General features: G+C 53.1%; 1 protein-coding gene and 1 long non-coding RNA gene across 2 annotated transcripts in view; one reads left to right on the top strand and one right to left on the bottom strand.

Annotated features, from left to right (window-relative positions):
- RTN4RL1 (reticulon 4 receptor like 1) overlaps positions 1 to 27,420 on the bottom strand; it is a 67,373-nt gene that overhangs the window by 21,697 nt on the left and 18,256 nt on the right. The window lies entirely within an intron of this gene.
- LOC141370379 (uncharacterized) lies at positions 613 to 8,293 on the top strand. Its single transcript, XR_012374374.1, has 3 exons — positions 613 to 965; positions 6,440 to 6,698; positions 8,167 to 8,293. It is a non-coding gene; the product is annotated as an uncharacterized lncRNA (long non-coding RNA).

Here is a 27,420-nt window from a genome sequence, read left to right as displayed (position 1 = left end):
GGGAGAAGCAGGCTTCCTGCTGAGCAGGGAGCCCGATGCGGGGCTCGATCCCAGGACCCTGGGATCATGACCTGAGCCAAAGGCAGACGCTTAATGACTGAGCCACTCAGGCGCCCCCAAAATAAAAAATATTTTAAATGAATTTCACTTGTTGCTTTTTACCTTTTTAATGTAGCTACTAGAAAATATAAAGTACCTGTTGCTCCCATTGCTATTGGACAGAACTGCCCTCGAGTGGTGGGCACGGGCTCCAGGTGGGCACATCTCCTTGGCTCCTTGGACTCCTTGCCCTTAGGGGAGGGGAGCAATAGGAAGGGGGCCAGAGCAGGACCCTCCAAAGGGTGGTCTCAGTTGGAGGAAACCAGTCCTGACACCCACTCAAACGGCTCCCCTAAATGAGCACAGCTGGAGGACCAGTGAAGGAAGGGCCCTGAGAGGTCCTGGAGACAGGCCCCAGGAAGGGGCGTGGCCTTTGCTGTCATTCACTGTCCCTCTAGCACAGCACAGCTGGAGCACCTAGCTGGTGCCAGGTGCTGGCCGGGCACTGCTAACCACGGCTGTGTGGGACAGACCCAGTGGCTACCTTGGGGTGGCTCACACGGTCACGGGGTGGCAGGTGCACAGCAGGTTCCTGTGGCCCCCAGGAGGAGGGGCGGCAGCAGGGGTATACCCAGGAATCCGAGAGCCCCAGGAGGTGGCTCTGAGCAAAGAGCATACAGAACTTTCTGGGAAGGTTGGCATTGCCGATCCCCAAGCTGGAATGCCACAGACCTGAGGAGGGAAAGAGGAGAGGAAGAAAGAGAGAAGAGGAAGAAAAACTAAAGAAAGAAGAAAGGAGAGTGGAGACAGAGAGCCAGGTGCCTGTGCAGGGTGCGGCTCTGGTGCTGAGCACGGATGAGGCTGCGCGAGAAGGTGTGAGTGGTGCTGAAAGGGTGCCCAGAATGGGCCCAGGAAGCTGACTGGAGGTTTGTGCATGGGAACGGGCGGGGGGGGGGGTAGGAGGCCGCCCAGGGTAACATGTTCTTGCTAAAACTGGGAGCTGTGGGTGGCACCATGTGGGGACAAGCCGGGGCTATTGATGGAGAAGGAGGGGCTGTGATGGGACTGCTGGGAAGGCTGGGCTGGGGAAACTGGTCTCCTGGTGGTCTCTCCCCAATGCCTCTCAAGGGCTACCCGGTGTGCTCCTCCACCGTGTTGGGAGGCCGGTTGAGAGCACTTCGGAGGATGTCTGGCTGACCCTCCCTGGGGCTCAGGGCAGGGCTGGCAAAAGACCCCTGGCCGCTCTGTGCCCCTACCCCGGGCCTCATTAACATGTGCCACTGTGGAGGACTGTGGCTTCTGTCTCCCCCCCAGCCCCAGAAAGGGACGACTTGCTTGCTTTCCTGCTTCAAAGCCCACAGTACCCTTTTTAGGTTCTCCGCTAAAGCTCCTGCTTCCTGCTCCAGAACAGGGCCAGCTCAGTTTCCACGGCCCATGAGGAGGAACACATCAGGAGCATCTCCAGAGCTAATGAGTGATCTGAGCCTTCGGCTCAGGTCAGCAGTCCCCCACCTGCCTCCTCGGCCCTCTGTGATGGCTCATTATTCCAGTATTCCCAGGAGACAGACGGAATTTTCCCCAACATCGCCTAATTACCTTCCAGCTCTATGTGATACAGCGACATGTGTCCCAGGCACACACACAATTCCTATTAAGACTGGGAGGAGAGTGTTCCGGTGGAGGGCGTGAACAGGTATGTTTTAACCCTGAAGTGTGCACCGAGAGCCCTTACCTGGGAAGGCCCCAGAATGACACCGTCCCTGGGTCAGGAGCATGCCCTGCCCTGGGCAACTGATAAAACTAGCCCTGAGGCCACAGAGGGCCAGGCAGGAGAGACTTCCTAGGGAGGACAGCTGGGGGAAGGATGTGTGTTTCCTGACAGCCTGTAACAGGGGATCGGATGTGGTTCTGATCAGGAATCTCAGGAGCATTCCAACTTAATGCAGGGCTCCCTTGGATTGATTCCTTCCCCAGGCCAAGTGGAGCCTCTCAGCGTGTTCCCAGCCTGGGAGAGTCCCTATGATGGGGGAGGACAGGCTGTCTTCTGGGGCCCTGTGTGGCCCTGAGCCTCAGGGACCGCCCACACCTACTGCCAGAGTCATGGGACACTCAGTTGGGTGTGGAAGCTCCTGGAGGATGGAGCAGGCTCCTTAGCACCCTCCTGTCCATCCAGCCCCTGTTCCATCCTCACGATGTGAGTCGGCGCCTCTGCAGATCCCTGGCTCACAATCTTAGCTGGTCTCAGCTCTGTGGCCACCTCAGCATCGTTCCACGTGGCCTTCACAGCTTCCTGTCCCTATTCCCTCTAAGGCCATTCCAAACCTTGGCCTCTGGGCCTGACGCCTCACCGTTACAGCACCCTCACACATCCAGCCTCAGAGCTAAAGGCCTCAGGCCTTCTGCCTGAGGCTGGCTCTGGCCCGGCCCACTTACCTTTCCGCATGCCAAGGTTTCAATTCAAATGCCCACAGGGGCCAAGCAGGAAACAGAAAAGGTCAGAGATGGGCAGGTGGCAACCTGGAAGCCAAGCCATCCAGAGGGCCCCAGGCTCCAGCCACTGTTGCCCTGGGAGAAGGGAGGCCCTGGGTTATCAGGTCTTTCGACTGGAAATCAGGATTTTTGCATGCATTGATGGGCAGCAAACGAAACAAAACAAAGAGAAAACACAGGGTGGGCCAACACAATTCCTGCAGCCTGATCTAAGCTGGTCTTTCTGACAGCTGCCTCCCAGTGTGGTGTGCCCCCAGTCCCGGAATCTTCGGTCCCCACCCCTTCTGCTCCCTCTCTGCCTACACACCCGCTCGGCTCTCTCCCACGGCACAACAAACACTGTCCAACCAAATCTCCCTGCCGCTACCGCCTCCTTCGTCCCTGGCAAACCCTTCGAAAGGTCGGCCTCGGTGCAGTGGGCCCCTTTCCTCTCCTGTCTCTCTCTTCAAGCCCCCACACCTGGGATTCCACCCCTTCTCACACACACAAACTCCCAGTGTGTGCCCAAATCCAACAGTTTCCATCCCCGGCTTGCCTCAACTGCCCCAGGCACAAAGCAGCCCTTCAAATCTCCTTGACACAGCTCTCTTGGGGGTGCACCCCAACTTGGGTCTACTGCGGACATTCCCTCTCAGCCCCTGTCATGGGCACGTCTTCCGCTTCTCATTTGACCTACTGTCCTGGGGGCCACCATGACCCTGGCCACTTTATCGGTGCTCAGCTCTCTCCGGGCTCCAACTCTGAATCTCCAATGCCTCCCTGGACACGTTCCCCGGATCTCCCAGACTCTTCCTACTCAGCATTCATGAAACAAACATCACCCTCCAGGCCTCCTCCCCTCCTCCTGGGTCACCTTCTTGGGGATCACTACCTTCTCAGTTTGCAAAACACCTGGACTCTGCATTCTCCTTCTCCCTTGGGTCCCGTTCCCCAGGTCTTAAGCCTCCGTCTGCCTCGGGAACTCTCTCCTGATGGTACAGCTGCCCCTGCCTAATCTGCCTTCACCCTTGCCCTGCCCTCTCTTCTCCATCTGAAGACTTTTTCTTAAACTTGGCTTTGACTCTATAATCTAAATGTTTGTGACCCTTCTTTCCGGAGGATGTCTAACTCTTTGCCTCGTGCCCTGGGTCCTAAGCACACATTCCCCTCCCATCATGAGCCCAGCCATGTCAGCCTGCTGCAGTCTCTCTCTCTCTCTTTTTTCTTTTTAGAGAGGGAGAGAGATGGTGGGGAGGGGCAGAGGAAGAGAGAATCTTAAGCAGGTTCCAAGCCCAGTGCAGAGCCTGATGTGGGGCTCGATCTCACGACCCTGAGATCATGACCTGAGCCGAAATCCAGAGTCAGACGCTTAACTGACTGAGCCCCCCAGGCGCCCCTGCTGCAGCCACTTGCACATGCTGTGTCCTCTTCTATCTGTAGGCCTTGGCTCATGCTTGGGTCTCTCTGCCTGGGATGTCCCTCCTTCCTTCACCTGCCTGCTAATTCTCACCTGTTCTTCATACTTGGCACAGGACAGGAGGGATTCTCCCCACTTTGGGCTTACCTAGATCACTGTGTTCATTCACCAGGGCCTCATAATTGTCAGTGTGCATATAGGTATCTATTGTGTGAAAGACTGAATATACAAACAGACAGTGCCAGACCACATATATAAACAGAACTGTGACCCCCGGTCTACACTAACCGGCCCCAGAAACCATCCCGTTACCTATAGTAACCAGCCCAAGAAGCCAGTCTGCTTCTTGCAGGAAGTCAGACTTGTAGGACCTCAGACCACCATGGGCCACAGTCACTCCTGTGACAATCAACCCCAAATGGCCAGGACCTGATGAGCTTCCCTAATTTTTGTCCCCACTTCCAACTTAGGACCAAGCAGAGAAAACCAAATGTGCTCCCCTAGCCAGTCCCAGAGGATGCCCCACTCCTTGTAAGCCCGGGTCCAGTTTCCCCATCAGAACCGTCTCCAACCAGGGCACACCTGAAGACTTGTCTTTTCTCTACCCAAACTTTTCCACTCCTCTGCCTGACTTGAGGCTTTGCCAAAATGTACGTGACAGTGGCTGACTCCCTTGGAAAAGCAGGGCTCTGAATAAACAGCCTTTACCTGTTCTCACTTGATGGGTGTCCATTTATTTCCATATGTGTAACAAAGCAGTCTAGATTTGAGGGCTTAAAACAAAACCACTTTATGACCTCATGGCTCTGTGGGCCAAGTGGGTTCCACAGGATGGTTCTTCTACTGTTCTCACTTGGGGTTTCTCATGTGGTTGCAGGAAGTAAGATGCTGGGACACCTGAGTCTCTTTCCCCTCTCCGTGTGGTCCCGAGGCTTCTCTCACTGTGGTCCCTGCACGCATGACTTCTCTAGCAGAGTAGCCCTACTTCCTACATGGCGGCTCAATCTCCCAAAACCACAAAAGTGAGGCTGCTGGCTTGCTTCAGGCTTGAGACTGGACGTGGCATAGCCTCACTTGCAGTGCATCCCAATGGCTGAATCAAGTAGCGGGCCAGCCCAATTCCTTGTGGGGAGGGACCCTCACAAGGACACAATCGTGGGAGCTTGTCAGGGGCCTGGCCGCAGCCCATCTTCCTTCCCACTGACCTTGGTCTCTGGGCCCTCAGCATCTTGCAGGGGGCCAGGCTGAGCCCGTGCTCAGCACAGCTTAATGATCCAGTGAATGGATGGAAGGACGGTGGGTCCAACAGATGGACAGAAAGGCTCCACACTGGCTTCCCTGCCCCCAGGCCCACACCGCCACATTCCATTACCATAAACACTGCTCTCTGCCGCTTAACACTTCTCTATTTTTAAACCTCTCAAGCAGTGAGTGGTGCTTAACATTTTTTGAATCAGGACCCCTTAGGGAATCTCATGAAAGCTGCAGGAGACCCTCTCCCTAGAGAAGAGCTCCTCTGTATAATCGCTCACAGTTCAGTGGCACACCAGACAGCTGCCCTTTCCTGAGCTCTTTCCTGCATGCCCCGGACAATGTGCAGCACAGCATGGCCCGTAGCTGCGCTTATTGCCCCAAGCACGCTTGCAAGCTAGACACCACCATTCAGTTCCATTTTAGAGATGAGAAAGCTGAGGCTCAAACAGGTTAAGGAATAACGAGCAACTGGCACTGGGACTCAGAGCAGGCTGACCTGCTGAAGGTCAGCGAAGCCCATACACTCCCAGCCACTGCACCAGATAGCTGAGGGAGGTTCCAGGATGCTCTGAAGTCTGGCTATGAATTAAGAATTCCTCTCAAAAGAGCTCCCAAAGTCTCACTTCCTGATTTAAGTATCCTACCTGGCTTCAAGGCCCTAAGTTAGCCAAACCTACCCTGTGCTCCCCACTGGAGGCCTGGTTACTCTGAGACCATACCTATTGCTGCCTTTGCCTGGCCACCTGACCCTTCTCCCGTCATGGTCCCTCCCTTGAAATGTTCTTTCTACCCGCGGTCTTCACCCAAAAGTCAAGGTTCTCTTCTTCTGGAGCCTTCCCTGCTAGTCTGCCCCAGACTTATTCCCCCATTTGCTTGGGGCTCTCATCATTTCCTGAGGAAGTGCTAACTTCCCAACTTAGCTGTGATCCCCTTGAGATCAGAGACCCATCCTCCAGTCTTTCTCGCCTTCCCAGACAGACACTCCTGTAAACACCTACTATTCACAGACTCCTCCCAGGCCTCTTTCCTCTGCTCTTTTTTGGTTCCTGAATCCTCCAACCCAAAAACTGAATGACACTCCAGAGTGGACCAGGCCAGAGAGGGGCTGGCCGGAACTGGACGTGTCTCCTTTAGGCAGGGAAGCAACAGCTGAAATGCTGTGTCAGAGCCAAGCCAAGCGAGCCACCGCCCTCTACCCCCAACTTGGTCACTCCAGCAGGGGTAGCTGGTGGCATCTGTTTCTTTCTTTTGCATTCTCAGGGGACACCATGTTGTGTGAAATCTGTGGCTGCTTTGTTTCCCAATAACAATGAATGAAGATGGAAAAGAATATGTACATATATTGGTTCAACAGACGGCTTCTCTGTGAGATCACAAGACAAAGGAAATACCAACCTCCTGAATCCCATGAGATTCTGTTCTTATGGTGCCCTCCACCCAAACTGGGCCACCGGTCAGCAGTGCCTGGCTCACGGATGGAAAGCAGAGAGCAGGATGGAAGATGGGCCCAAGGCCAGAGGTGACTGACACTCCCTCACATACCATTTCTGCACCTTATACACACCATTTCTGTCCTTGCAGGCTGGTCCCTGCCCTTCATGACCAGCCTGAGGGTAAGGTTACCGTCCTCCAGGCCCTGGGTCAATCACTTTGTACTTGCAACCACACAATAGTAAAATTCATTCTATAGGTGAGGGAAACAAATCTCCAGAAGTAAATGACTTGCCCAGGACTGCTGTTTTAGTCAAATGTCATTAGATCTTTTGAGAACAGTTTAATAAGGACAATTGACAAAGGGGTAGGCAGGCCCTAGGGAATCCACAGTGATAGCACGTAACAGGCAAGAAACCAGTGTCACCACTCGGCCTGGAGCAGGGAGGGAAGGGACTGGAAATCAGAACCCAGAACAAAGAAGACATGTGGAGAGCACCCTTTGACAAGACGGAGACCAGCCTGTAGGAAGGGGGATAAATAGCCAGCAATCACTCTCCTTCCTCTGTCCAAACACCTGCCAGTGCTTCCCGAACCTGAAGTCAGGTGTTAACATACAGGTCAGCCTCTGGCCACAGGGAAGGGGGCAAGTGGAATCCTCTAGCACCTTCACCAGCTGGAGAATGGCGGAGGCGACCACCACTCAGACTTGCCTGCCCTTCCACTACCGTATTTCCCTGGCGGGGAAGCTGGAGAGGCCCAAAGGGGGTTGCACACAAGTCTGAGGTGCCTCACTGCCCTGGGTTTTGGCACCCTGTCAATCCCGAGCATTATGGTCTACCCCCTATCTTGCTTACTATGCAGTTCTGACCCCAAAATGGACTTTGTAGTTCTTTGAGAAGATATGGTGTGGGAGGCTGGAGGAAGTCCCCAGCAGAGGGGAGCTGTGCTTCTACAGTTAACCTAAAAGTCTTTTATTAGCATCTTGGCCTAAAAGGGCCCAAACACCCACACAGAAATGGGTCTCCCCCACGCCGACTGGCTTCCAGCCTGGGGTAGAGAAAGGGCTTTGGCAAAGGTGTGGGCTGACTCCCCGCAGTTCAGAGAATCAGCACATTGCCCAACCCCTCTGGGGGAGGGTGAGGCTGCACCCCTGAGACAGGAAGCTCAGGGTGAGCTAATGTCACATCATTTCACCGAACCCCGCTCCATTTGCAGATTTATTAAATCAAGAGCCAATTCTGACACAGTTTCTTTCAAGCACTTCTACCTTGCAGGTGTGCAACATTTATTTGAGATAAAGAAAACCATTACAGAGAGAGAGCACAATCTTCAAAGCCCACCTCTGAGACCAGAAAGAAATAAAAACAGTAGCCCATACAAATGTGCAATTAAGTTTCCAAATACTTGGGAGCCAACAGAAACACCATCCCTGAGGAGAGCAGGTCTTTAAGGCAATTTTCTTGAACTCTATTCAGCATTCACTTAAAATCCTTTTAAAAATAACATATGATTTTCCTCCCTCTCCAAAGGCTCCCTTGTTCTTTCTCTTCCAGGTAAGAACGAGCCAGCTCTGGAGGGAGAACTGCAGTCGCTCGTTTTGATAGGGGATGATGGACTATGTTTCCAGGAAGGCAGATAAGAAAGCCAAACAAGCATCTCTGCCCACTGGTGCAGGAGTCTTGCTGGGTGTGGGGAGACCCAGGACCTGGGGGCTGGTCCTAGGGGTCTTCACCTACCCATAGAAGGCCACAGTCCCAGAGAGCAGACCTGGCTCTGAGGAGGTGTCTATCCACAGCCAAAGCTGGATTCAACAAATGCCCACCTTCCTTCCCCAGGTGGAGATCTGATCCCCTGTGAGGAGGAGGGGGCTCGTTCTGCTATAAGATTTGCTCGGAATAAAAGACTCCTCTTTCCACATGAGGTTGAATGAGCTACAAAGAAGTGCAAAACAGAGTCAGTACTGCAGAGGGAGACAGGACACATTCCAGACTTGCCACTCAGCAACAGTGTGATTTTGGGCAGGTGGCTTGGTCTCCCTGAGTCTTGGTCCCCAAAGCTGTAGAATGAGACACTTGACAGGGCTGTTGGCAGAAAGTGTCGTTTATCTGTAAGAGCACCTAATGGGTTCTGTTCCCTGAGGACAGGCAAACACAACTATAGCTGGGGCTCACATCATTGCCCTAGTCCTGGAAAGGGCCACCACCCAGTTACCAGGACAGAGAACCAAAGGTGCCAATATGCAGAGAAATAATAACACAGGCTGTGTCTGAAAGCCCAGCTTTTGGATGGGACTCAGCTTTGAATCTCAGCTCATCATTTAGTGTCTATGTGCCCCTTGACCAAAGCCCTTAGCTTCTCTGACCCTCAGTTTCCCCACCTGTGAAATGGGAATGTTAATATGTAATATCAGATCAAATGAGCTAAGCCACGGAGAGTGCTTAGCTAGTGCCTAGCACAGCATAAATGCTTAATAAACAGTTATTTTGTTATCATTATGGCCCTCCCAGATCAGACTCCATGTGCTAAAATTTAATAACATTGTTTGGCACGTGATACTGAGTTTCCTTTTACAGAAGTGTTACCGTTTCCTTTTTAAATGCATTTATTTAAGCTAAACTGGGTCAATATACAGAAGGAAAAGAGTGAACAAACAGTGCAGGTGGTGCACAGATGGGTGAGCCACTGGGAAGGTGTGAGGCAGAGACTGAAGTCTGGGAAACACCAAAAACCTGTGTGTAAAGCCAGAAGCCAGGCAGAAGCCGGGCCCCGTGCCCACCCCATGGCCATCCCCAGGTTGTTCAGAGGCCAGGGACCTTGGAGCCCGCCCTGCCTCACCTTCAAGGTCGTCCCTTGGATCCACCATCTTGTCCAGGCGGAAGTCCCCAGCTTCCTTGAGGATGACTTTCCCCAAATGAGGGCACGGTGAAGAGCCGCCAGAGGCCCCTTGCCTGCCTGCCTCGCGGAGGCCCGGGCCCGGGAGTGAGGGAATCACGGAGCAGAGACCCCCGGGCTGGGGACATCTGAGGAGGGACACCAAACGCCATCCTTCTACAACTTCTAAGGAGAGACTTGGAGCAGCTAGGAAATAAAACACCATCCTGGCTCTCGCCACCGAGGTGTTACAACTCAGTCCCAGTCGCCTGGCAACCGCGCAGGTGTGTGATAGGGCGAGCGGCGCTCTGCGGGAGCCAACCAGAGCCGGCCGGGCCCCAGGTGGGGGCTGCTGGGGGGCGGGGCCCGCAGCCGCGCCCGGCCTCCCGCCACCCTGCTGCTGCCCGCCTCCTGCCCACCCCCATCCCGGAGCCCCAGCACACGCTCCGGCCCAAACCACGCATTTCCGAGAAACCCAAGAATGGGGACGGGCAACACGTCCCTCTCCGGGATCCGGGCTCTCCACTGGCACATAGATAGACTTCCTTCCGTCCCCAGAGAAAGTGCTAATGGAGCAAAGCCTTCAGAGGAGGGATCTGGTGGACTCCCTCAACAGTCAACTGACTAGCAGCATCCAGGTGGTTCTGCAGCCGGCCTCCCAGGACCAACAGCTAGAAACAGTGGCCAAGAGGGCTGGCTTGAAATTAGGCCTGCATTTGGATTCCAGCTGGGCACTGACTGGCTGTGTAACCTTAAGCAAGTCATGTAACCTCTCAGTTTGCTCACCTGTGAAATGAGGGGGGAAAAACAGACCCACTGTACTGGGCTGCTGTGCAGATTACGTAATACATACAGAACATTTCTCATGGTGCTGGGCAAATTCTTAGTCCTCAATCTCAGAAAGACCAATCGTTCCATTAGGGCCTGGAAGCCACTGCCATCAGGAACAAGTCATGGAGTTGCCAGAGAGACTTCCAGCCAGAGGAGGGCATTCCAACCCCCACTTCCGGTAACCTATGCAGGTGTCCTCTCTGAGGTGGGGCCCAGTGAAGGACAGTGGGTTACTCTGCTCCCCCTGTGGGGGCCCTGCCTTCTGCTGCCTTCTGGCACCATTTACAATCATCCTAAAAAATGCTAAATGAGGGGGCAGCTGGTGTGGGCCCTCAAGATTTCTGCCTGACTCACTCCACCCTCTCCTGGCCCTGCCTTTTCTCTCTCCCTTAAGGTGGCATTCTCCATGGGGTCCTCATCAGCCTGCACTAATGACTTGCCTTCCCACGGCAGAGGCTGCTCACATGCAATTCAGCATGACGGGCCACTTCCCCCCAACACACACACACACACACACACACACACACACACACACACACACACCCCTTCAGGAAAGAAAAGAGGACACAAGCCAGCCCTCTCCCATCCTTTGCCAGGTGGGGCAGTTCTCCTCTTTGGAGAGCACCTCCCCCATTTCGTCCTTCCATCTTCTACCCTTTCCAGCCTTCCACTTGCTGACAGGCAGGCAAGCAGGCAGGCCGAGCGAAAGCCAGGAAGTGTGTGGAGAAGGAAATCAGTGACTGAGGCCAGCCTTACGCAACCTTCTGGGAGGCTCCTGGGAAGCTTGCTGGACCCCGGGGGCTGAAGCCCCAGACTTTGTCCCACACTGCCCTGCCTAGGGGCGCGTCCAAATCCCTGTACTTCAAATCTGCTTGGCCCAGATGTGTTTTCTTTCCTTTTTTTTTTTTTTAAGATTATTTATTTGAGAGAGACAGAGAGAGAGAGAGAGAGAGAGAGAGAAAGAGCACAAGTGGGGTAAGGAGCAGAGGGAGAAGCAGGCTCCCCCCCCTAAGCAGGGAGCCCTAAGAGACTCGGGGCTTGATCCCAAAACCCTGGGATCACGACCTGAGCCAAAGGCAGACGCTTAACCGACTGAGCCACCCAGGCGCCCCTCAGATGTGTTTTCTTTAAAAGATCAATCCATGGTATCCCAGGCCGCCTTTGACATTGCCGTTTACATGGGGTTTTTAAAAGCTTCTGCTTTTCAGTGGAAAGCCAACATATTAACATGTTAACAGTTGTGCTTGACTCTGCTTTGGTGTGTGGGTTTTTCCTCCCTGCCTCTTTACGGTTTTCTGTACTTTTCAAAATTTCCCCAGATGGCATGTTTTACTTTTCTAGTAAAAATAAATAAACAAAAACAGAAGATCCATGACTGGGCCTGCTGAGCAACCTGTTTAAATCTTTATCGGCAATGGAGCAGGGTTTCCCAGGGGGCCAGAACAGGTCCCTGTTCCTGGCTCTGGGATGCTTCCTGGAGCCACACGGGGCACGAAGGGCAGGGAGGCCCTGATAGGACAAAGTGCTCCAGATGAGCCCCGTCTGAGCCCAACAGGGAATGGCTGTGGTCACAGCGGGCAGCAAGAGGCCAGCAGTTTCCTAGCAGTCACCTGCCCGGGCACCAGCCAGAACTGCCTTCCTATGAGGCCTAGAAATGAAGTTGACTCCACCCTGGTAGTTCCCCCCCCCCCCCCCCCCCCCGGCTCTGTCTCTCCAGGGACATTAGGGAGATGGGCTGCAGCTGGGGGTAACCCTCTCTCCTCCCTGAAGCTGCCTCACCTGCCTGTCCTGAGCCACCCCGTACACGTTTCTGCTCCTGACCATCTCAGCCTGCCTCTGGCCTGATGCGGCTAATGCTGCCCAAGGCCCTGCCCCAGGAGCTCTCAGCCTGGCCCACTCTTCTCCCTGTACCCAACAGGAAAGGAGACTTACCGGGATGCTAGACAGGAAAGGGTGTCAACTCCAAGGGGCAGGGTCGGCTCTTCCAGAATAATAACTGTAGGACAGGTACTGGGCTCAGCCCTACATGTGTGAAATCCTTATCTTCTTCAACACCCCAGCAAGGTGGGTGTGGTTATTTGTTTTCTAGATGACAAACTCGAAGGTCAGGGAGAATCAGAGGCTGCCGTAATCCCCACAAGTGGAAAATGGCAGAGCCAGAGCCAGCTCCCCTGGGGTCACCTTCTTGCTCATGACAGCATCTTTCTCACCATCAATCCTCAGTGCAGTGCCTGGCACACAGCAGGGACCCAATACTAGTAGACTGAATAAGTCAGGGGTAGAGGTAGCCCACAGCTTCTAGACCCCAACCTTCCATCTTCCAGTGGACCTGCCCAAAGCCTGGGCTTGGACAAAGAGTCATGCGCTGCTCATCCTGACAGAAGCGAAGGGAAGGGGCTAATCACAAACACTGAGACCCTTCCTTGGATGCCCTGCAGGGGGTCCTCACCTCTTCTTGAGCAGAGGTAGATTGCCAGGGCTCCCCTATATCGCCAGCCTGCTGAGAGTGGCGTGAGGGGGGCCAGGCAACTTGCTGAGCTGGGGGAATAAGGAACAGGGAGGCTCAGTGGGGAGCAAAGTGAAAGCAGGGGAGGGGCAATGGCAGACAAGTCACTGCTTACTGGCAAACTGCGTCTGCCTTTACTGGGAACTTCCTGAGGGCAGGGCTGGTCTGTTCACAATTCAAACCCAAGTACCCAGTGGAGCAGCAACCAGAAAACTGGGCAAATGCCTCTCGGGGGTGACAAGGGGGCCATGTGGTGGGTGAGCTATGCTGACACCCCACATTCTCCTGAGGACACTTGTCCAGGAAATGACACCAGTGGAGGCCGACTTATAGCGATGCTAACGGAACATCCACGGCCCCTCCCAAGGCCCTGCACCTAATTCTGCATTCATGACTTGTTATGCTTTTTCACAGAAGGGGGCCCCAAAATGCATAAGCTTCAGGCTCCATGAAATCCAGATCTGGCTCAGAATGCCCAAACCCGGAAACTCCCTCTGCCTGCAACGGGCCCGCACCCTGCTCCGTGCTGGCTCGCCATCTTCTAACCAGGCCGCAATGACAAGGGTCGGTGCCCTGAGGCCAAGGAAACCCCAGTGACAGTCAGATCTTGATCACAATGGAGGCCACGTATACACCAAATACAGGTGAGGGGGTGGGCAGAATCCCTCCCTTTACCCCATTTAGTCCCGTTACCACAGAGTCCAAAAGGTTCTTAATCATTTTGAGTGGGGGGCCCTCATGAGAATGAAAGGCCTAGATGCTCTAAACTGTGCCCACACAAGGAGCAGTACTTAGCATTTGAGGGGGTTATGGATGCCTGAGTCCCCTTGGTTGGTCCCGTAGGACTCGGAGGAGCCCAGGCCAGGCCCCTGCTACGGAGGAGGCAGCATGATGAAACAATGAGCTCTGGGTGACAGCTGGGGACCTGGGTTCCATCCTGATTTCTAAGTCTCTTCACTTCCCCAACCCTCCTCAGGGCTTTGCATGAAGTGTTCCCTAAATTCCTTCCAACTCTAGAATTCCGATTTCTGTGATACATGCAACAAGCATTTTTCAAGCATTGCTCATTTAATTCTCTCAGTTACCCTGTGGAACAAATATTCTTTGCTCCATTTTGAAGATCAAGAAATCCCTCTGCCCAGAGGTTCCTGGTGGGTGGTGGGGTTCGGTTGTGCAACTGGGTCTGTTGCACGGTACGAGCCTGTGCCTTTACCCACGGCCACAGCCAGCACCCTTGGTCCCCTCCCTTTCACACCACTGTCAACTTTGCCTTGAAATATGGGGTTTTCCCTCCACCTCTTGCACTTCTTGGCCTTGAGCCACCTGCCTCCCACTCTCTGTCCCCAGGGCCTGCTAGCTCCCTGGCAGATGGGAAATGAGGACCCCATTCCCATCCAGCTGGATCAGATTCTACCGAGCCTGACCCCTCCTGGGCCACTGCTTCGTTGGGGGACAATTAACGGCCGTGGCTGATTACTGGATGCTCGGGCATGGAGCAGCATCAACCAGGTCTGCAGCCCTGGCTTAAAGGCCCAGATTAATCGCCATGGGCTGCTTCTGTCACACACAGGGATACATTTTCTTCTTGGAATTTACAAGTAGTTCCATCTGAGAAATAAACAACCAGAGATAAAAATTACATTGTCACAGTGCAGGTGTGATAGATGTAGGTGACGAGCCGCTGTAGTGGCCGAGGAGGTGCTCTGCCGACACAATCTACCAAATGAGACCTGGAGGAGCCCCAGGTAAGGGGAATGAGATGCTGATGGGATCAAGCATGGGATCTCTGCAGTTTACATTTCATCACTCTAAATCCTAGGGTCCCCCCGCCCCCAGGGCTGGCCTCCCAGAGCCAGCGTGAGAGGGTGATTGGCAGGAGGCCTCCTCAGGCTGCCCGCCCCCCATACACACAAGCTACAGGCCTCAGCATCCGGGCCTGCCCAGACCACAGGCCCCAACTGAAAGCATTTGGGAGGACCCCAGCCTAACCTTGACAGCTCTGTCTCCACCAAGATGTCAACTCCCTGTCTAGTCTCACCACTGCTAGCTGAGGGGAGCTCAGCCTACCTGTGAAGAAAGCCACCTCAGAGAAGGAGGAGCAGGTGGCCATGGGGTCTGAGTACTAACAACAGCTAACATTTCCTAAGCACTTTCATAGTGCCTGGACCTCAATGAAGGTCTCGGCAAGGATTATCTCAAATGACAACCTTAGGAAATAGGTACTGTTATCATCCCCACGTTACAGGTGACAAACCAAGGTTCGAAGAGGCTAAGTGACTTGCCTAAAGTCCCTGGAATGTACTGAATGGTGACCTCAAAAAATATATATATATGTCCACTGGAACCCGTGAATGCTAGCTTATTTGGAAAAAGGGTCTTTGCAGATGCAAATAAGGATCTTGAGATGAGATCATCCTGTATTACCGAGATGGGCCCTAAATTTAATGACAAACGTCCTTTTAAGAGACAGAGGAGAAGACAGGCAGAGATCTGAGTGATGTGGCCACCAGAAGATGGGAACAGCAAGGAGCAGAGCCTTCGAAGGGAGCTTGCCAGCACCTGGGTTTTGGATTTCTGGCCTCCGGAACTGTGAGGATATAAATTTCTGCTGTTGTAAGCCCCTAAATTTGTAGCAGTTTATTATGGCAGCCCTAGGAAATGAACACAGTCCCACAGCTAAGAAATGGCAAAGTCAGGAAAAAAAAAATTGGGGTGCCTGGTTGGCTCAGTTGGTAAGCATCTGCCTTCGGCTCAGGTCATGATCCCAGGGTCCTGGGATCCCCACATCGGGCTCCCTGTGCGGCGGGAAGCCTGCTTCTCCCTCTCCCACTCCCCCTGCTTGTGTTCCCTCTCCCGCTGTGTCTCTCTCTGTCAAATAAATAACATCTCAAAAAAAAAAAAAAAAAAAAAGAAAGAAATGGCAAAGCCAGGATTCAGATCTGGCAGGCTGACCCCAGACTCAGGCTCTGCCCACCAGGTGATGCTGCCAGGCCCCGGGGCCTGGGTGCCAGCCCTGGATCCCCTATAATGGAGCTGTGTGACTTTGAGAAAGTTGCTAAGCCTCAGTCTGTTCATCTACAAAGTGAGGGGTTTGGATGACATAAGCGGGGTGCCTCAGGGGCCGCCACAGCAACAGGACAAATGGAGCTCTGAGGAAGACAGGTACAAAAAGGAAAAGAAAAACTTAGCAAACCACCTGTAGCCTACAATTTGTGTGGGTTTCTGGTCACCCACCATATGTTCCCCTCCTTCTAGACACAGCACGCCAATTTTACTTTGGGAGAACTGGTCCTCCTCGACTCTCTACCCGTGAGCTGACCCCAGCTGCCACCTTCAGGGTGGGCACGTACCCAGTCTGCACCTGCTCCCAGGCCTCAGTGACTAGTGTGAGGCAGAATCTGGGCAGATGACAACAGGCCCACAAGTCTGTCCAAAGTGTTGGGGAAGAGAACCTCTCTTTCTGACAGGAGAAAAAATGTGAACCTAGAGCTACTGGAACCTTCTGAGTATGATGCCAAGTCAGGGGAAGCCATGCCAAGAAGCTGAGAAGAAGAAACCAAGTCCTGGTGACACTGTGTGATCAGGTTGTACCTGAAGATGAATCTTGTTAGTTTCGTGAACTTGTAAGATCCCTTTTTTGTCCCAAGAGTGTGGGTTTCTGTCATTTGTAACCAGAGACTGCCAAACCTCAGGTTACCAGTCATGACCACTTCCAAGCATCCCTCTGGCTGTGAAGCAGTGCGATTTCAGGGCCAGAAAATCCACAGTGCGTGGTGGGCAATGTACATGTGTGTGAGCTCCCGGACACACGTGCACAAGTGTCCTTTCCACACAGGATCCTCCAACATCTCTGATGAGAAATCATGAAGGCTGTACTGCTTGATACCTCCCTTGGGAGGCCACCGGTCCACTGGGGTCCAGACCAAGCCTCACCAAACCTTTCCTGAAGTCTTCCAGGTAACACCCTGGAGCCTCTGAGTCTAGCTCCCTTTTTTTTTTTTTTTAAGTTTATTGAAGGGTTTTGTTTTGTTTTTTAAGTAAGCTCTACACCTAACATGGGGCTTGGACTCACAACCCTGAGATCAAGAGTCACATGCTCTACTGACTGAGCCAGCCAGGTGCCCCTGAGTCTAGCTCCTTTCTGCCTCTGAAGACGGAGGCCCCCCACATCTCTTCTTCAGGGCAAGCACTCACATGGTTCCTTCAGGAGTTCCTAACATAACCCAGTTTTTAGCATCTTCACTATTTCATGCAAAAGGTATTTACTGAGCACTTAATACGCACCAGGCACAGGTGAGAGCTAGGGATACGGAGTAAACAAGCGAGGGGCGCCTGGGTGACTCAGTCAGTGAAGCGTCTGCCTTTGGCTTAGGTCATGGTCCCAGGGTCCTGGGATCAAGCCCCACATTGGGCTCCCTGCTCAGCGGGGAGTCTGCTTCTCCCTCTCTCCCTCCCCCTGCTTGTGTTCCCTCTCTCGCTCTGTCTCTGTCCAATAAATAAATAAATAAAATCTTAAAACAGAACAAAAAACAAGTGACACAATGCCCATCCTCCATACGGCACCCAGTCGAGAGGTGTGCGTGACTAAGTGATTGGCAGCCATTCAGCCCTTACGTACCACCAAGTGGCAGCTAGTCCAAGTGACCACTCTCAAGGGGCACTGTAGTGTCTCCTAACTTCTCTGTTCTCTTCCCTTCTTCTTCCCCTGAGTCTCTTTCCCCCTTGGCAGTCAGGGTGAACTTCCAAAAATAGAAAGCCCTTGACCATGTACACCCTGACCATGTATACCAGCCCATCCCACTGAGCATACACCTGCATGATCTGCCCACACTGCCACCTCCCCCGCCCCCATCCCTGAGCCACCGCCCCTGGGGACTGTCCTCATCAGCCCTGCCCTCATCAGCCCTTCCATGGTCTTCTTGTCCAAGAGACCCCCACACCCCCACCCCTGTCCACTGTAGGACTGTGAGCTCCATGAGAACAGGTGGTGTGAGGTGATGGCAAAGGGGGAGGCTGGGGCCAGCTTACATGAGGCCTCGAAAGCCCTGTTACAAATCAGGCCACTAGGGGCACCTGGCTGGCTCAGTCAGAAGAGCATGAGACTCTTGATCTCAGGGTTGTGAGTTCAAGCCCCACGTTAGGTGTAGAGATTACTTAAAAAAAAAGAAAAGAAAAGAAAAAAGGGGTTTCTATTCCCAGAGCTGTGAGAAGCCTGAAGGATTTTAAGCAATCGAAGTGATATGATCAGATTGTTTATTCCTCTAACATCAACAGTCTGCAGCATGGAGCCTGAAGACAAGAAGCTAGAGCACCATTAGGAGGCTACTGCAACGGTCTAAGCAAGAGACGTGGGGGCCTGGTTTAAGATGGTAGAGGCAAGGGCAATGGTGAGATGGGGATGAATTTAAGCAGGGTGCTGGTGATGGACTGGACTGGTAGAAGATGAGAGAGGATGACTCAGTGGGTGCTCAGCAGAGAGTGAAGCAGTTCCGTTGCCATCCCAGATTTGGACACTTCTATTAATGTGGCCAAAGATTACAGATGCTTTTTGGGGGCTGTTGTTGTTGTTGTTGTTTTTGGAAGGCACATCAAACTTTCTGACTCACTGTGCCTGCAGACAAATGCTTTCTCATCATAATAACCCTTACAGGGACAAGAAGTCTCTACTGCAAGCAGGCTAGATGGGTCCCGGGGCTCAAGGCGAGCCGCTGGATCACAGCCTTGAGACAGGTACCAGGGCATCACACACTGGCTAAGGCCAGAGAACTACTGGGAGAATTTCATTTTGAGAATGAAAAGTAGTCCTGGGCAAGAGATACACTCTCCTTCCTCCAAGCTAGTGCATTTTTGAGACATGAAGGAAGCAACTGGAGGAGAAATGTCACCACACTGTACTACCTGGATCTCTACTTCTAGAGGCTTCCATGACCACTACCCATGTTCTTCTGGACTGCCAACGCCATGCATGATTTCAGAGACCAGAGAAGGAATCCATCGAGGTGGAGGCTCCAGAAGCTAGGGTATGGAAGATGTAAGTGGAACTCGGGCCAAGTCTGAGCCAGGGTACCCTCCTTAGACAGAAATCAAAGGCCACGGAGAGGCGTTTCTCAGGCTTTCCCCACCTTTTTTTTTTTTTTAAGATTTTATTTATTTATTTGAGAGAGAGAGAATGAGAGATAGAGAGCATGAGAGGGGAGAGGGTCAGAGGGAGAAGCAGACTCCCCGCTGAGTAGGGAGCCCGACGCGGGACTCGATCCCGGGACTCCAGGATCATGACCTGAGCCGAAGGCAGTCGCTTAACCAACTGAGCCACCCAGGTGCCCCTTTCCCCACCTTTTAACAACTGTGCTAGTGGTACTGTTATAAACCATGATCATGGGTTGCACACCAATGTGACTGTACTTAATGCCACAGAACTGAACACTTAAAAACGGCTGAAGTGGTAAATTTTGTGTTATATATAACAAAGTAAATAATAAAAAAGGTATCTTATAGTCCATTGAAATAACCAACTCCCTCATACTTTAATTTCTACAAAATGCCTGCTAGCTGGTTGTCTTTCAGCCTATGGTTGAACATACACAACAGACAATTCACTACCATGCTTAGAGGCCTCCATCTTTCACAGCTTTATTAGAAAGTTCTTCGAAAAAACTGGCTAATATTAAAAAAAAAAAAGTTGGGACGCCTGGGTGGCTCAGTCAGTTAAGCATCTGCCTTCGGCTCAGGTCATGATCCCAGGGTCCTGGGATCGAGTTCCATGTCGGGCTTTCTGCTCAGCGGGGAGCCTGCTTCTCCCTCTGCCTGCCACTCCCCCTGCTTGTGTGCTCTCTTTCTGACAAATAAATAAAATCTTAAAAAAAAAAAAAGTCATCATGGAGCTTCTGGACCCCACTACAGATGCTCTCCTGAGTCAGAATCTTTCCAGAGCTGGGCCTTCCTGCCTATCCCACCATGTTTGTCCCGCTGCCTCCTCAAGTGGCTCTGAGTTGTGTCTCCAGGAGATGAGAGGGTGTCCCCACCCTGTCTGGCACTCACCTTCTATCTTTGCACACAGAGGCCCCCGCTGCCTCATGACTATGCTGGGGGGAGCAAGGGTTTGGATTCAAAAAGAGCCAAGCTATGTGGGATTTGGATGTCTGACCTTGGCCAATTAGCACCTTGCTCGGTGTAACCAACTGAGTCACAGATCCAATTCAACTCGGCAAACATTTATCGAGCATCTCAGCGCCAACTGATTTCTGTCTGTTCTATAAGTGCAATGAAGCTCAGCTTTCTCTCCAGATTAGAGTTATTTGTATTTCAAGGCAAAAGGGTAGGTTTTAAGTACCTATAAGAGGTGGTAATGGATGCCTTGGGGAGAGGGGGGCATAGGCGAGGGCCAGGAGAAAGGAGCTGAGAAATGGCCAGTAAGTCAGGGTGGTAGGACCTGGCTGCAGACAGCGAAGCCAGATAAAGCCTGAGGATTTGTTTTTTTCTAAACCTCCCCCACTACCTTTTTAATCGAAAAGATAATGCATGCACATAGTAAAGAAAATTTTTTTCAAAGAACACAAAAGGGTATACAATGAAAAATAAGTCTCCTTTCCTCTCCCAGACCTCCAGTCCCCAGTATCTTTCTTCAGAGGCATCCCACTGTTAACAGTTTCTTTTGTGTCTTTCCAGAAAATTTCTATCACGTACGAGTATATCTTTCTTTTAAAACCAAATGGTAGTGCAGTATATTACCACTGCTTTTTCACTTAGCAATACAAGTTGGCATCCATCCCATATCAGTGCATACAAGGCATCCATTCCTCAGAACACAGAATCCCATTGTGTGGGGGTGTTGTAATCTACCCAATCGCTCCCCCACTGATGGACATTTAGGTTGTTGCCAGTTCCCGCTATTACAAGCAATGATAACACACATGCTCCTGTAGGTACGTTTCTGCCCACAGGTGCAAGGGTAGCAGTAAAATTAATTTCTGGAAGTAGAACTGCTAAGTGTAGAGACAGCCGTGACTGGGAATGTGCCTGAGAAGTCCTGTTGGAGCTGTGTCTCCAGGAGAGGAGATGGTGCGTAGCGTCTCAAACCACCACCCTTGTAGCCCACACAAGCGCCCAGTTCCCTCACTGACTTGTGGCCATGGCTTGCAGGGAAAGAGCCCCTCTTTGAATTCAGAGAGAACGGACCTACGTGGCTGGGGACCCGGTGGGAGCTAAGAGTACAGAGCCCCTCCAATCAGAGGCTAAGAGTGTGTAAAGGGATCAAAGCTTAATGCTAAGGCATTTAACACAATGCTCCATCAGCATGAGCTCTTATTGGTATTATTATTATTATTATTATCCAGAGGGGTCCCTCTCTGGTCAGTGGCCAGGAGAGCTCCCAGAGTCAGTCCTTTCAACAGTCCAGTTGATTCAAAGGCCGCAAACTGGGACCTCCTCAGGATCTGGGGCTGGGTGAGAGTGGAGACAGGCCGTTCCCACTTATCACTGCGTGGCATCTAGAATTCCCGGGCCTCTGCCAGTACCTAATAAACACCATACTTCATGCCTTGCCATTGTCACCCATGCATCCCCTGACGCCTGCTGACGTCTGCGGCCGCACACAGTCAGCATTTCGCCTTGGCACATGGCTCCTTTATGACCTGCTTTCCTTTTTAAGTGGTGGAGGCATCCTGAACGATGCCACCGTGACATCATGAAACTAAATTTGTGTGTTATCGAGGGCAAGCACAAGTGGGGTCGATACACCAGAACTTACACACCCAAAAAAGAATTAGCCTTGAGTTTGGGGTCAATCAGATCTGGGTTCAAATCCCAGCTCTGACACTTAGGAGCTCTGTGGCCTTGGGAAGTTAACTTCCTTGAGCCTTAATTTCCTCACCTGTGAAATGGGCCCAGTGCTTGTTCTAATAGGATTACTCTTCAGATTACTCTGAAGAATTATTTATGAATTTTTTTTTTATAGACTGGCCTTATTCCAAAAATGATTTCAGGCAGTTGAGATAATGTATGTAAAGTGTCTGGCACATAGTAACAGCTCAATAAGGCATCGGTTCCCTTCCCCTGGGCTTCTAGCAAAGTGGTCACCTTTGGATCCAGGCCCCCCATTTCAGGGTGCTGCCATCACTTGAAACACTTCTGGAACGTCCTCCTGAGAAACTGGCTAAATTCTTGGTTTTAACCTTAAAAAAGAAAAAATCCCAACAACAAAACAAACCACATTCTGCAAATTGCTCATTCCCTTTATTCACAACACACAGCTTCAAATTACTTTTGGCCTTTTCCAAAAAATCAAACCGACCCTCAAAGGTCAAGGATTTGCCACCACCGAGGCTATTAAGAGGAAAATGCTGTGAGATCTGAAGCAATTTCCCAGGAAGGACTCGTCCACTGTTTTGAGCTAGCACAGCAGAACTGGAATAAGAGCAAAGCCATCACCCCCCCCACCCCCCCCCCCCTCCCCCCCCCCCCCCCCGGCTCCTTGACTACTTTGAACTGGCCCATTCCTTAGGACGCTTACAGTCGAAACCTCTTTGCAGGAAAATGTGGCTTGTGGCTCCCCGGTCCCACTCTGTGGCTCACATGTCCCTGTCTCTGGGGTAAAAGCAGATGTTGCTGCCTCAGAGAAGTGTGTGCTCGGATGTCAGTCAGAGACACTGGGTGTGAGGATAAGGCATTGAGAGGAAAGTGATGGCAAGAGTTTGAGGGGAGGGAGTGGCCTGCCCTCCATCTTTGAGGGGATACTGACGAAGGAGCCAGGGATTCTGGGTTGGAGATGGGATGCTTCAGGGAACAGAGAACAGCATCTCCCTTGTGCCCACACCCACTTTGTTACAACGAACCCACCAACTCTCCCAGCTGGAGCCCCACTTGGCCCCTCCTGGGGCAAAAGCAGGGCAAACATTGCCTGTGTTCTGAGTTTCCTCAGCCTCATCCCCAGAAAGTCTCAGGCCAGAAAATGCCAAAGGACCCCCGCATCCTCTTGTGGCCAGCTCATTGTGGACTTGTTCCTCCCAAACCCACAATGTGGAAAAAGCCTCTGCCCCTAGCGAACCTGTAAGAAGGATGCAGCCCATCCATCCAGCCAAGTGAAAAGACACTTGACTCCAGAGCAGCCAGGTCCACGTGCAAATCGCTCAGACCAGACAAGTAGGCTCCGCTGCCTCCCACCCCCAAGCCTCAGTTTTCCCATCCAGGAAAAGGAATAATACATACATGTGTTGGGGGGTGGTAGTCAGGAAGGGGGCCTATAAAGATTAAAGGAGGAGATGTAGGCCCTTCACAGATGGCGCTCTGGCGCAGGCCCTGTGCCTGCAACGTGTGGCTTGTCTGCTCTCACAGGAAGCCTGGGACCGTACCCTGAGCTGACAGGGGCAAAACGAGCCACTGAGGCCCCAGTGGCCCACTGAGCTCCGTGAAATGAGACAGGGGAGGGGAGCCTCCACAAGCAGGATGGCCTAGAAATGGCTCTGTGAGGACAAGACCTTTGGCCTTCCCCAGCTCGCCTCCTTATAGGCTCAGCCCAGAGATGAGGGGGCTCGACTCGGCTATGGATGGGAAGCACATCTGCCATGGTTTTGCAGTTACGCCCAGTCCTCAGCACTGAAAAAACACCTCTGTATCTGTATCATCCCCTTAGATGCATTGCTGCAAGACCTACAGTCAGTTAAAGAGAAACAAGTCCTTATCCTCTTGCTAATTGGTTCAAATCGATTGACCTTATGAGTGGGTCTAATGTACAACTGGTAAAAGGTGGCCTGGATGCCGAGCAACCCATGCACTTTTAACTAGCTGTCGGTCAAGCAACTGAACAAGGCACATTAACCCAAATTTCTCAGAACACCTTCTCCTGATAGGCTGCAGCAACAGTGTTTCCCCTATTGGGCTAAAACATTTGCTGGGTCAACAGGCCTGCTTAAAGGCATCGGATCCTATTAGGCGGGTGGTGATAATACTAGTGTAGGTTCCTCAGGGAGGCGGGAGGAGCACCCAGCCTGTGACAAGAGTCCCTAGGCCCTGCCCTGCTTCAGGCCACCTGGCAGGGAAAGGGCTGCGTCCCAAGTGCTGACACAGGAGGCGCAGGGGGGCAACGTTCCTGGCATGCTCAGGATCTGTCTGGCCTTTTGATCTGTTTCCTCACTCGGCCTTTTCCCAGGAAAGCTCGGCTCTGTTTCACTGAACCCATCTCTGAGGCTGGCTCATCGCTGCTTTCCAGGTGGGAGCTGATGCTCAGCCTTTTGTGTTGCCAGTGTCTGAAATGGTCTGGAAACTGGTAAAGACAAAAGCCACCAGGAGATGGCCTAGAAGCCTTGGCCAGGGTGGGGGTGGACAGTGGCCCTCCCGCCTGCCCTCACTCCCCAGTGCCACCCTGTGGAGGGCCAACTGCTGGCCAGGAGTGCCTCTCAGCCCCCTCGCCAGCCTCCCCTAACTTTCTGCTCTGTTAATAAACCTCAGCTGAGTTCCTTCTGAGCCCCCCTCCTTGGGGTTTGATCCGCACGGCTTTGCCTTATCAGCCTTGCTTTTCACAAGCACTTAAATTCATGAGAAAAGGGAAAAAGTGAAATCAGATAGAAATGCAGGTCTGTTTGCTGTTTTCTCCAATGAAATGGTTCTGGGTAAACAGCAGCCGCCTTTGATGAAATCCCAGCAGGCTTAAACAATAAAGCTGGTTACAAACTCAATCTGGCGGAGATATCAGATCTGAAATTGTTTCAAAAACATGTCAACATTTTCTAATGCTCCTAAAAAAACTTCCTGGGCTGCCCACTGTGGAGTCTGGGTCGGGGAGATAGGATGAGGGCGACCTGGGTCTCGACCTCTGCTCAGGTCCCATGGGACTTTCCAAGGCTCGAGCCCAGAAGCTCAGGAGCCCACTGTTCCCCCGGCTGGGGACCCTCTCATCTGCAGAAGCCTACATGGCCACTTAACAGTCACTGCCCAGGCCGGGCAGGGCACCACTGTCCCTTCTCATACACCGCTGCTCCCCCCGCAACCCCAAACCTGGCCTGTCTGCCTCCACCCTTAACTCCCTACCTTCTATTCTCCATAACGCAGCGGGCGGAAGCTTTTAAAAAATGTAAATCAGATCATGCCATTCCTTTGCTTAAAACCTCTAATGCCTTTGCACTGCATTTAGAATAAAATCCGAACTCTCCCCTCCTCCCCGGCCTACAAAAACCCTCTGGGATATGCCACTGCCTACTTGCCCACTCATGACACTCCAGCCTCCCCAGCCTTCTGCCCAGACCTAGAACACCAGTCTCTGTTCTGCTCCTGGGCCTTTGCACTCCCCGAAATCAGCTGGGATGCTTTGGCCTCAGTGCACTGTCTAGCTAGTGTCGCTTCTCTCCCTAGCCAAATGCATTCTCACATTACACTTTACTGTCTACACTGAGTTCAGCCACTATCTGAAATCACCTTACATGTTCACTTATTAACTGTTTCCTCCTTCAGAATTTAAACTCTCGGGGCGCCTGGGTGGCTCAGTCGTTAAGCGTCTGCCTTCGGCTCAGGTCATGATCCCAGGGTCCTGGGATCGAGCCCCACATCGGAATCCTTGCTCAGCGGGAAGCCTGCTTCTCCCTCTCCCACTCCCCCTGCTTGTGTTCCCTCTCTTGCTGTGTCTCTCTCTGTCAAAAAAAAAAAAAAAAAAAAAGAATGTAAACTCTCTACAAACCCAGACTTGTACGTTTCCTTGGGTGAAGCTTATGACTGGCATATAGTAGGTGCTCAATAATTATCTGCTGCATGAATGAACAGCAAAGATGTGACCTCTCTAGGTATCCTCCAGGGCAATACCCAGGAGTTCCGAAGCACACCCCTATAGAAGTATCTTGCCAGCCTCTCTATTTGGCCTCTCTGGCTGCCCCACTGCCGCTTTACCCAAGGCCGCTTTACGCTTTGGGCTTCCAGGCCTTGGAGGCCAGGTGTGGCCTAGGAACTGGGATGTCCCCCCACTTTCACGGCTCCCTTCCCCCGGGCTGCCCCCGCCCCCGCAACAAGCTCAAACAGGTACTCTAAGATCGAGTGGGCAGGGGCGGGGCGGTGGGGGGAGCTGGATCCCTACGCCCTCCCAAGGCCTTCTTGGAAAAGCGCGGGCACCGGTCTGCACGGGCCTCCCGGGTCTGGGGCCCGGGGTGGACAGTGATGCCACCCGAGGGCACAGACCCCCCCCCCCAGCCCCACCCGCCCGGGACGCGATCGATCCCTGCCACTCCGGCCTCATTACCGAGCAGAGCTGCCGCGGCTGGCGGAGGAGCCAGACGGCCGCGGAGCGGGTGGGGAGGCCTCCTTGGCTCCCTGGCCCGGATTAAATATTTACTATGTTTTGTTTGGCCTTTGGGGGAGGGGCAGGGATGGCGGTCGCATCGACCCCGAGCTGCTGGCCGCGCGGGAGGCGAGGGCGGTGCCCAGGCCCCGCCCCCCCTCCCCCCCCGCTTCCCAGCTGCTGGCCGGGCTGAGCGTGCCCCCCGGGCCCGCCCCCTCTCCGGGGCGAGGGTCTCTCCCTGCGGAGCCGCCAGGCCGCGCTGACAGATCTGGGTTACCCCGCGGGGAGCCGCGCGGCCCGCCCTGGAAACCATTTCCACCTCGCGGGCGACCAGGCCGGGCGGGGGGCTGCGAGCGACGCCCCGCGCTCTGCTAACCCCGCCGCCTCCGGAACCCGGCCTCGGCCCCACGCGACCCAGCGCCCGGGCTATCCTAAACCGCGACACTAGTGCCATCTCTTTTGGCCCACCAGCAGCCCCAGCGGGCCTCACTCTCCCATTTCACAGATGTGAAATCGAGGCAGAGAAGGGCAGGTGCGGAGCCCCAAAGCCTGGTGGCTTCCTCACCTGGCTCACCCCGCGCTCTGCCCACCGGCCTGGCGGGCTTGGGAGCAGAGAGAGCAAAGGTCAGTGGTCTCGCCTGGCATGGACCGGATGGGGGGCTTTGGGACTGCTCTGAACCTGCCTGCTGGGGGGCAGCCGGATAGGACCCCGGAGTCCCTTTACACGGGCTCACGCACACCTCCTGGTCACACACGGAAGAGGCCCCACTGTGGGTGGAGAACAGAGCCCCCGCCCCACCGAGAGCAGTCGGGTAGACACGCGGTGTCCAGTCCCTCTGCGCCCGTGTGCGCTGTGACGCATGCTCACGTGCATACACGCAGGCATGGCCTCCCTCCAACAATCCGATTTCATGCATATACACTCACCCTAAAGAGCTCCTCACATCACACTACACACAGGGAGATACACACACGTGTCCACACCACCGCAGCTATACATATATATGTGTACATATGCCCACATACATGCACACATCGACTGAGTGGCCACCCCACCGTCGCGTGTGCGCCCACTACTATAAACATGCACACGTACATACATACTAAGAACTGTTCCACCCCTATACATGTGTGTGTGTGTGTGTGTGTGTATGCTGGCACACACACATTTACACACAAAGAACATCCATCTCTACCTTTGTACATGTTTGCATACAGATGCACACAGAGCGGACTATCCCCTCATCCATCCCTGCACACACTCACACATAAATGCACCAAAGTGTCCACCCCCACTCCATCCTTATACATGCGTGACACCCTTATATACCCGCGCGCGCGCGC

The sequence above is a fragment of the Callorhinus ursinus genome, unplaced genomic scaffold, assembly GCF_003265705.2.
Source record: "Callorhinus ursinus isolate GAN/ISIS: 27379988/994484 unplaced genomic scaffold, GSC_fseal_2.0 scaffold34, whole genome shotgun sequence".
Classification (NCBI taxonomy): Eukaryota; Metazoa; Chordata; class Mammalia; order Carnivora; family Otariidae; genus Callorhinus; species Callorhinus ursinus.
The sequence above is the reverse complement of the archived record's forward strand: the minus strand, read 5'-3'. Positions and strand labels throughout refer to the sequence as shown.